The sequence below is a fragment of the Lonchura striata genome, chromosome 14, assembly GCF_050655825.1.
Source record: "Lonchura striata isolate lonStrDom1 chromosome 14, ASM5065582v1, whole genome shotgun sequence".
Lineage (NCBI taxonomy): Eukaryota > Metazoa > Chordata > Aves > Passeriformes > Estrildidae > Lonchura > Lonchura striata.
This window is the reverse complement of record NC_140716.1, coordinates 11,130,949-11,141,438: the sequence shown is the minus strand read 5'-3', so window position 1 is coordinate 11,141,438 and position 10,490 is coordinate 11,130,949. Positions and strand designations below refer to the sequence as shown.

The 10,490-nt window shown below is 40.5% G+C and overlaps 1 protein-coding gene across 1 annotated transcript in view; it reads left to right on the top strand.

The window, feature by feature from the left end:
• The first annotated feature begins 2,794 nt into the window (after positions 1 to 2,794).
• LOC146766085 (uncharacterized) overlaps positions 2,795 to 10,490 on the top strand; it is an 84,185-nt gene continuing 76,489 nt past the window's right edge. The window contains exon 1 of the mRNA XM_085591739.1: positions 2,795 to 10,490. This exon is cut by the window's right edge and continues 40,712 nt beyond it. The gene's annotated coding sequence lies outside the window, so the exon portion shown is untranslated.

Here is a 10,490-nt window from a genome sequence, read left to right as displayed (position 1 = left end):
ACACCTTACTGTAAGTAAGCCTGCAGAGCTCCAGCTCCCCTTGCATGGTGCCTGCACAGCAGACATGGGGTTCACAAGCACCCCCTCTCCTGCAGACATGGTAATGCCTTAGGATTTACCTTTTATATTTTTCAAAGCCTGTACTGCTTTAGGGTATAACTCTAAACTCCATATAGAATGTTGGTTACTGTCTTCACATTTTGGTAAGAGAAAACCATTCCTCTCTAGGCCTGAAAGTCAAGGACACCTCACTGTTTTAGGCCCCAAAAAGGTGAAACAAATTGAACTGGGGAGGAGAAGGAAACTGGAAGGATTTACTTCATTACCTGAAGCTGCAATTGGAGGATTAACCCCTGATATGTAAATGGACCAAATCTATATCTGTCTGGAAAACTCATGACCCTTGTCCATCTTGGGTGTAGCCCCTCTCAGAGGCTTCTGACTGCCCAAGGTGTATCTGTTGAAGGCCTTTAACAAATACCCCTTTTTATTCTCTTAATCTTGGCTAGCCTCTGTTCTAGGCAGCCACTCCAAGGCATCAATGTCCTGTGGAAGCTGCAGAGGCTGTGCTGCTCCCTCCATTTGATCACAGTGAGAAGGCACGCCACAAGTTCACATGCTAAGCCCTAAGATGAGGATCCCTAACACCAACACAATTCATTGATTCAGCATCCAATTTAAGCAGTGAGCCTTAATTCTTTCAGCACATGCTGTGTGACACAAATTGTCATTTGCTAACAAAGCACATTTTCCTATGTCTTAATTTGCTAGGATTAATATAGCAAAGTTCAGCTTTGTGCAAGGCCTTAGCAAGACAAATTTTTCATTAATTTTAGCCAACCATAAAATTATACTGAGTAATTTCATATGCAGCAATGATTTAAATTAAGGAGATAACCTATTCACTGATGCAGACGGAACTGATCTCAGAATTAAAAGGTCAAAGCCTCAACTGGTATAAATTAGTGTAGTTCTTTAGGAAACCACGTAGTAGAAGTCAACAGGGCTGTGCTGTGTGCCAGACAAGCCCATGGCATGAGGATTTCTCTTCCCCCTGTCTGGGGAACCAGGCTCAGCTGGTGGTTGGTGTCAGGGGTTCCTGCCAGGGACAGGCTGGAATGACAGCAGGAACCCTGGAGGGATGGGTGGAAGGATCCAGGTCACAACATAGTGAACATGAGCCTACCAATACCATATTGGTCTGATAAAAGCTGGCAAACAGCCACTGCCCCTCCTTCAAGTGTTCTGGGTGTTTCCTGGAGAGAGGTGATGTTGGTCCTTATCCTACTTCAAATCACCAGAGGAGATTTGCTGTGTGCCTCAGTGGGCCAGACCCTGTCACATCCCTGTTGGGATGGCAGCTGGTCCCACAAACAGCTGTATTAAACACTTTAACAATACTCAGGGGTTCAAACAAGCAAATAAGGGTCAGCCTAACCAAGCTGACACCTGCTCATCCCATGGGTCAGGCATCACTTGATGTCCTACAGGTGGGTGTCAGTTGTAGCTCTGCACCCACAGAAGGACAGATCTTGATCCCAACACCCAGCTTTTGAGCCACGTTTGGGTGAATATTAATTAGACATTTAAATATAGAACCCATCTTTTCAGGAGTTTGTACAACAGAGGAAAATTCCCTCCCCCACAGATTTTTGCCTGTTTTCTGTGAAACAATTAAAAAAAAGAGCCTTGTTGCCTTGAGAGTGCAAAAGCCCTTCTCCTGTCCCAGGGTCAGCCAAGCTCTGCTGGGCTGGCTGCTCCTGGCCTTGGCACTGTAAGCAAGGCCAGGAGCTCTGGGAGCCTCTGAGCCTGGGGAAAGTTGATTTTTTCATTGCTTTGGGGGAATTTGGATTAGGCCTACATCCTGTCACTGAAAATTGATTCAATAACCTGTTTATTTGTGGGACTTTATTCTCCTTTGCTATTTTACAGGATTGGCAAGGATATTTTATCAGAGAAGAGCTTGAATTTGAGCCCATCTCTCCAATTGGATTGTTGGGACAGAGTGGTTCCATTAAGTGCACAGAGAGCAAAGAGCAGGGTGCACTGGGACTGTCAGGGCAGCACAAGTTTGAGGGGGGAGCAGGTTGGGTCTGGGACACATCCTTCACTGTTCAGATTTTTTGAGTTGGCTATCCGCTCAGGGCCACAAGCCCCTGGACAGGAACACTGGCCCTTTTCCCTGTGAAACAAAAGTCACCACCCCAGGTGATGTCGCAGTCCAGAGCATCCCTCTAGCTGTCCTGGATGACTCGAGACACTGGCAGAGAACCCAGGAACCTTGGCAGCAAGTCAGAAACACCTGTGGCTTCGATTTTAGCCCATGGGAGAGGCTGCCAACCTTATATGAGGAATTACAAGACAAAAGGGTTTGAGTAGTGTAATAGAGGAATTGACACAGGGTGGAAAAGTAGAATTTTGAGATTTTTTTTGAATGTAATTCAGGGGACAAGATGGAGGGATTTGGGCTTGTCCTAACCTTCTTCTTGTTCTCCTTGTCCTCCATGCCTCGGTGTGATGGTGACACATTTCTATTGGTCTAGGATAGGGACACACTGTCCAGTGTAGATTTTAGGTATTGGTATGGGAACTGTAAACATGGTACATGTAATTTTAGGTATATAATGTGAGAGATGCCCAGGGCTGGAAGGAGACTGCCATGGCTTTGGCAGGTCAGAGAGAAACTATTATAGATAAGAAAAAATAAACAACCTTGAAAACTTGGCTTCATGCGTTACAGACTTTTTTTCAGCAGCCAGGCTAGGGAAAAAAGGACTTTCACACTGTTGGGGTCTTGCCAGGTGACCCCAACAAGGTTCCTGATGTCAGTTTGTGGGGCTCCCTTGGGACAGTCAGGGCAGCACAAGTTTGTGGTGGTGGCAGGTTGGGTCTGGGACACAACCCTCGCCGTTTGAATTTTTCACAGTCAGCTGCTCACTGTGGGCCACAGGGCCCTGGCCACGAATGGCAGCCCTTTTCCTTGTGAAACAAAACTTGCCACACCAAGTTCCTGATGTCAGTATGCTTGGGACTGTCAGGGCAGCACACGTTTGAGGTGGGGGCAGCTGGAGTCTGGGACACATCCTTTGCTGTTTGGATTTTTTGCAGTTAGCTATCCACTCAGGGGCACAGAGCCCTGAGCACAAACACCGGCCCTTTTCCCTGGGAAAGAAAAATCACCACCCCGGGTTCCTGATGTCAGTTTGCAGGGTGGGCTTGGGACTGTCAGGGCAGCACAGGTTTGAGGTGGTGGCAGGTTGGATCTGGGACACATGCGTTGCTGTTTGGAATTTCAGGAGGCAGATTCCCACTCAGGGCCACAGGCCCCTGAGCACAAACACCGGCTCTTTTCCCTCTAAACCAAACCTGCCACGCCAGGTTCCTGATGGCAGTTTGCAGGCTGTGCTTGTGAACCTTTCTGAAATTACTGCTGAGACATTAATGTTTCTGTAATTACACCAGAATATCTTGTAAACCCAAATATTAATTAAGAGTACTGAACCATTTTGGTACAGTCTTCAGTAGCATTGAGGAGAAATCCTGTAAAGATGAAACAATGTATAAGCACTGGAAAAATAATCAGCATTAGTCATAGTACATGAAGTAATTATTAAAGGGTATTGATTTTTGGCTCAGTATTTATGTCATGGCTATGAAAGCTTTGCTAGGTGAGATCATGTAATATAACAATAATAAGTTTATTTTATGTCAGGTATTTAGCAGTGTCAGAAATACATGCTATGTGTTAAGGTATATTTCTATGTTCTGTGACTCTGCTTCTTTGGGCTGTTCCATGCAGGCACTGAGGCTGAGAGGACAGCTAGTCTGTTAATTCCATAAAATTCAAGTATTTATACTTATAAAATAGCAACAATGGTGTCTTTTCTAAGTACTAGAGGTATTTTTTCTCCTTTTATATTTTGTCCCCCCTTTTTTTTTTTTTTTTTTTTTCTTATGCTGGAGGGAACTAGGGAAACTATAGCTGCTGGGTTAGATCTCTAAACATTCCTGCTGGATAACACTCCAAAGGCCTCTTGTGCCCTCTTGACAGGATAAGTCACCAGGAAAGCCACAGGAATGTTCACCTCCTGTCTCAGGGGAGTTGAGATGGGAGCACTCCTTCAGCTGACACTATTGATTGGCTTTTGCCTTTGTGCAGCAGGATTTGTGTGTGCTCCCCTGTGCACAGCGTTTGTGGAGTGAAGCTCCAGGAGCTGATGCCAGGAAGGGCAGCTCCAGCTGCTCCAGGACCACTCCAGGAGGACTCAAACCCCTCTTTGTTCTAACACTAGGATTGGAACAGGCGTTATCCCTTTTCTTAAGTATTTCTTAAGTGACTTAGTGAGTGAGAATAATTAGCAATCCTTCCATCTGCATTTTATTACATATGTCCTTACTATGGAACTAAAGTAAGAGAAAGAGCGAGTTCACCATATTACATTGGCAAGGTTTAAAATAATGTTCTCATATGAAACACTTTTTCTTTTTTGCATGTTTTCAACATCCTCTAAATTTTCTAAATTTATATTTTGTATTTAGAGATTTGTACCTTCATGCTGTATCTTCCCTCATTTGCAACAAACCCACAAATTTAAAGGGAGAAAATCCAGTGTAAATACTAAAAATGTTCCAGCATGGCTGAAACAAATGAAATCACAGCTTGCCCTGAAAATTATCAGCAGGAGAAATAACCAGTGAAATATATATTCTTTTACTGGTACTAAAGTTTTTGTTAAGACAGAGAAATAAGCAGACTATAACATTTTGTGTGTATTTTAAAAGCATAATCATACTTCAAAATGAGAATAACTATGTCTGAATTCACATCAAATAGGTAATTAACCTTATGCCACAAACTATTTCAAATCTCCCTGTCCTTGAGAATTTACTGATGGCATATAAACTATTCACATCTTTTCTGAATAATTTATCCTGTCCTTCCATTATGTCAAATGAACTTATAATCTTGGATAATGAAGCATTCCTGAGTGAAAGTTAATACAGAGCAGCACCTCCTACTGAGTACAAGTCTGTGAAAACACTTTTTTCCCCCTACAGAACTTTATAAATTCTTTAAATGTACTTATCCCAGCAATTCTAGGATCAGAGAGCCTGGGTTTGTGCAGGATTTGCTGAAATAAAACAAGGTAATTCCATTTATTTCAAAACAGCAAATCCTGTTTTTTCACCAGTGTTAAGTCAGAGAATTGAGTCCAGAATATTTAACTCTGCCAGAGACATGAGGACCCTAGCTTTATTTAGCTGCATATTCTATCCCAATATTACCCTTCATGTCATGACATTTAATTAAGAAAGGTCATTTTTGTCTTCTTCAGAGGACTTGTAAATATTAGACTATGTTTCCCTTATGTGTAGGTTCTTCTGCACAAAGGGATTAACATCAGTCCAGTTAAGGTCACTTTAGCTAATTTTGTGTTGAAGAAAAATGATCAGAGCAAGCTGCCTAAAATTAAATTGTCACTTGCAAGTTTGACTTTGTGCCTGTGCTTGATGACCTGTGAGTGTTTAAACATTTATGTTGTTCTAGGACACAAAAATATGTGGTCAATAACTTCCATGTGATTATAAGCCACAAGATAAGCAGCCCACTTCTGTTATTTGCCTGTTACTGTTTGTAGCAGTTCAATAAAGTTATAGGAACGAAAATGCTACTGACTGTACATTAGATCTTTTAAGATTAGAACAGGAGGTAGGCACAGGTATTTTCTGTTAATTGTGCCAGTAGGAATGAATTCTTCCTGGGGCTGCTGACAGGCTCTCTATGCCCTGAAAGCAGATCTCTTCCTTCTTCTGTCTCTCATGAATAGAAGTGCCCTTCAGCATTTTGTTTGTTTGCTTGACTGCAGCAGTTTACCCTTTATGTTCTATTTGTCTTCACCCTTAATCTCATTAGGTGTTCAGTGTTCTCATCTTTCAAATAATGAAGGTGTTTGGTCCTTTTTTGCATTTGTCACTTGCAGTGTGGCCTCAGGTTTGCTGTGCTGGAGCACATCCTGTGGGTGAGGCACAGAGATGCTGATGGGAGCTTGGTCTGTGTCTTTATCCCTGAGGGAATAGCAGGAAATGTATGATGCTGTGACAGGCAGGAAGTTTGCCAGTGCCTTTCACTATCCCTTTCTGGAGCCTTTGAGTTTTGCATCAGTGTCTCTGTAAAAAGGCAATTTTTGAGAGGAGAAATGTAATGAGATACTGCAAAGGGAGCAGGGATTTGGTGTCTGGCTCCGAGAGGCACCTCCCTCAGTGGGAAATGGTGTCAAAGTTGTAAATCTTTCCCAGGAAGACAGAAAAGGAAAAAATTTGAAACACTATTGGCTAAATAATGTTATATTTAAAGTCTACATTTTAGGAGAAAGTTGCCAGCAATGGGAAAGTTGCTATCCATTCCCAGGTTTTCCCCACCTTGCATAATAGGATTGAATTGGCTCTACTGACTGAACACACACAACAGCACACACCAAAGGCTGTTCTTTGCTTTTCCCTCAGCAGTACCCACGTTTTGACTCTCCTGAGACAAGAAAAGGGTTCAGGTACAATCCTCATGGCACAATAAAGAACCACAGACTTTTTTAGACACCCCTTCCCTGTTTCTTTTAATTTCTCTTTAAGAACTAAGGACCAACTAACAGGTTTATAAGTGCACCTTCTGAAGCTCCAGGTCTCTAATTCTGCAATCTTTTCACTTTTCCCCTGCCCATCCTGGAATCCCTGACACACTACACTAATTGCAAAATTGCAAAAATAATAGAAATTTTTAACATGACTGAAAAATAATAAGGACAACTAGAAAACTCCATTCCTAAAAGCTGAAAGAAAGGCTTGCAAGTCAGGAAAGGGAAAGGACTGATGTCCTACAAGAATGTGTCTCTTAAGTGACCAACACTCCAGTACCCTGGTTACAGCTTCCATTGTGAAGGCTGCTGGGATGAAGGTCCCAGGATGTGATTTAGAAACAAATGTTGGGCCAAATAAAATCTTCTTAATAAAGGTCACATTTGGATTTCTGGATAACTTAACGAGATTATTTTCTTTTCCCCTCTCCTGAAGTTATCTTCAATGATGACTCTAAATGGAAGGAAATTGCTGGCTGTTTCATGATTCTCAAGCACATTGGTATTATGATGACATTTTAGGAATGCAAACTGCTTGATGGATGGATGAAAAGATGAAAAAAGTAAGAGCCTTTCTTCAAGAAAAGAGTCTCTAGCAAGTTTACATTTTGGTAACGTTTGTGGCTAGAAGTGCTTTGAATGTATCATTAGGACTTCTCATATGTTTCCAAACCGCTCCATTTATTTCACATAAAAATGGACCCGTGACTTTTTTTCTTCTGGGCAAGTCTTAGTCCTCCACCAAAAGGGTTTTGCTGTAAGCTGAAGATACCCTAGGCCATGAGTGTGCTCTGCTATTTTCCATGAAATTTAAGATTGCAGTCAGCTGTCAGACTTCTGTTTCCTATTTTACCAGAAGACATAATTTCATCCTGGGAGCTGACTTAAAAGTGGAATTTCAGCAAGACTAGACAACTTGAATTTGAGGACATATGCTTTCCCTTTTGAAAAGGTCACTCTGTGCCTAGAACACAATCTCTCATTTCTGCTCTTGCTCCTTTGCAGCTTTGGAAAGTGAAATATTCCACAAAAATTTTGGAAATATCTAGAGCAAGGAGATATCTGTGACTAAGTTTTGATAATTTTACCCTTACTGTGGTCTTCCTGGAGAAGTTTCCTACTTATTTATCCATTTGCTTCTTAAAATTTCAGAGCAGAGGACCCTTTCATTTACTATTTACACACATCATGACAAAGCCCAGGTTCTTAAAGTGCCTTAAAATCAGCAAGCCAAGTAGACCAAGCCTGACTCAGAGGTTCAGTCATTTTACTCTGGAGAAAACAAGTCAGCTATTTTCATTATCTATTGATATGCTGCTGTAATATTTTTTTTTTCTAAATGGTGAGAAACAATAAAAATTTTAAGTGAACCTCTGGATCTGTGGATCATAAATGAAGGTGATAGAATGAATGATCAGATTTTAGCTTTACTCCTGTTTTCCTTCATTCCTAGAGTATGTACCCATAGATGAAACTGATGGGGATATTTCTTTTTCTTAGATTTGAAGAATTAAAGGATTTCTGAAAAGATACCTTGCAGCCTGTTAGAGCTCCCTGCTGTGGGAAGATCCCTGCCTTTCCCCAACTCTTCTCAGAGACCCCAAGGATGGCCAAATTATAGAGCTCTGTCTTACAGAGCTGGCCTCAGGCACAGCCCCAAAATGCCTCCAGAGGGGAAGGTTCAGGGCATTTAGTGCTACCAGGGTCACTGTTTTGCCCTTAGAGAAAAACACCAATAAATAAAACTTGTCATTCTTCCATGATCAAAGTGGCCAGGCTGGTGATATGCAATAAAAATAACTGAAGAAATCAAAGGCAGTATTTCAAAGTAATTTTTTATGAAGGCAAGAGATCAAGTGATCCAATTTTCTAGCCACTTCAATAAATATAGGGTGGTGATTAGCAAATAAAACTGGGTAATTGTAGTTTTCTGCTCAACTCAGTGTAATTTGCTAAAATATCTATGTCAATCAAAATTATATTTAGATTGACACTGTAGGATATGTAAAACCCATTTATTCTGAATAAATATTTAAAGAGATTATATAAGCAGCAATGTCCGAAGCTGAGGGATTTTCCCTGAAAAGATGAAGATTAGTTATTGATAATAGCCTAACATAAAGCTACTTATCTGGTTTTCTAGAATAATCCAAGGATTAGTAATTATAGCCCTAGATTTTTGAAATGGGAAAATTTCTCCCTCCCATCCCAAATATTCAGTTCTGGATTTTGTTGTCTTCACATGTCCAGTGGCATTAGAAATATTCACTCAGACAGTGGGATAAACATGGATTTCTGGGATGATAGCTGGAAGGTGTGCAGGACAGGCTGTGCATCTTCAGTAATGGGCTCTTGAACTCAGTGCTAACAGCTCAGGATTCTCAATACTAACAGAATCCTGTCATTCACAAAGTGAATAACTGTAGGCAATGGGATAAAAATGGTTTTAATCTGGCTGGGCTTTCTCTAGGAGTTTACACAAAACCAGGATTTGAACAAAACCTGCAGATTTCAAAAGCAATTCATTGGCAAAGCAAGTGATTTTGTTTTGAAATGTTATTTTCTATTTATATACCAACCTTGTTTCTCAAAAGGGTAAATGGAAAGACACTACTGCTATCAATGCAAATCCAAAATTTTAAACTTGGAAAGAAAGTTAATGCAACAAAAAATCTTCCATCATTCCATTTGCCCAAAACACTTGAGAATTATCAGTACTGGAATTTTGTTATTTTAATATTGCAACTAAAGCAAAAAAACCTGAATCCAGATTACTTCTTACTTGCTCTAAAATATTGTCTCTTTCAAAGCCAAGGATGATATCCTCTAGGAGCCTTCTGTCAAAAGCAGAAGTTTCCTGCTCTCAATCATTTCCTAGCCTTGCAGCTTGTAATGCTTGAAGTGAATTTGTCTAGAGTTATTAATTTTCTCCAAGTCTTTTAGAAGGAGAACCTTCAAAAATATATGCATGTAAATGTATCATTTAACTAAGAAGCATCATGCACGCAAAATTTGGTCTTGAGTAAATGATATCAGATAAGTCACTTTAATCACTGACTTGGATGCTTTTTAGTTCCTGTCAAGTCTTTCTGTCAAAATTTCAAGACTTAGTAACAAGCAAAGAAAATGTATATTCCATCACAAAATTGGTGATGGCCTGATCTCTCCAGTTTGCTCTTTCTCATGCAGGGCACTGTTATTCCTCAATGTTCCACATCCACATGCTGTACTACTCATGGGCACACTATTTTTTGGTGCCATTTGTATAGAAATAACAACTGAAGGCTTTTTAGTGTTCTGGCGAGACTGTATACCGAATTTCCAAGAATTTTGAATTGCTGCAAATTCTGACTGCTCAATTCCTTTTAAAATTGATGTCCTGTGTTCCTTGTCTGTGTTTGCATTCAGAACCTGCACCTGAAGCTATTTCACAACTGTTCGTAGAAGTTCATATAATTTCTCCTGCCTTTTCTAGCACCAATGGAGCCTGCTCTAACAGTAGTGGTCAGATTTCAGTTCTTCAAGCTGAAATTTCTCTCCCCTAGAAGCTCAAAATTCTATCAAAGTTCTCAAAATTCCCATTCTCCTTCAAGAAGTTCCTTAGGGTATAATTTTTTTTTTAACTTTCTGAGTAGAAGACACATCAGTAAAAACATTTTAACTGCTTTTTAAGCAATATGTTAATTGACCCAGCTCCCTTTGATGGTTTACACTTGTCTTAACAAGCACAGAAAAACATCTGGTGAGAAAAAAAAAACAAATTAACTAACTCAAACAGTATTGGTGTAATACTTTTCATTTGCAACCAGATGAAACATAACCTTTTATACTTAAACATTATATTTCTTTTACCACCTTTCA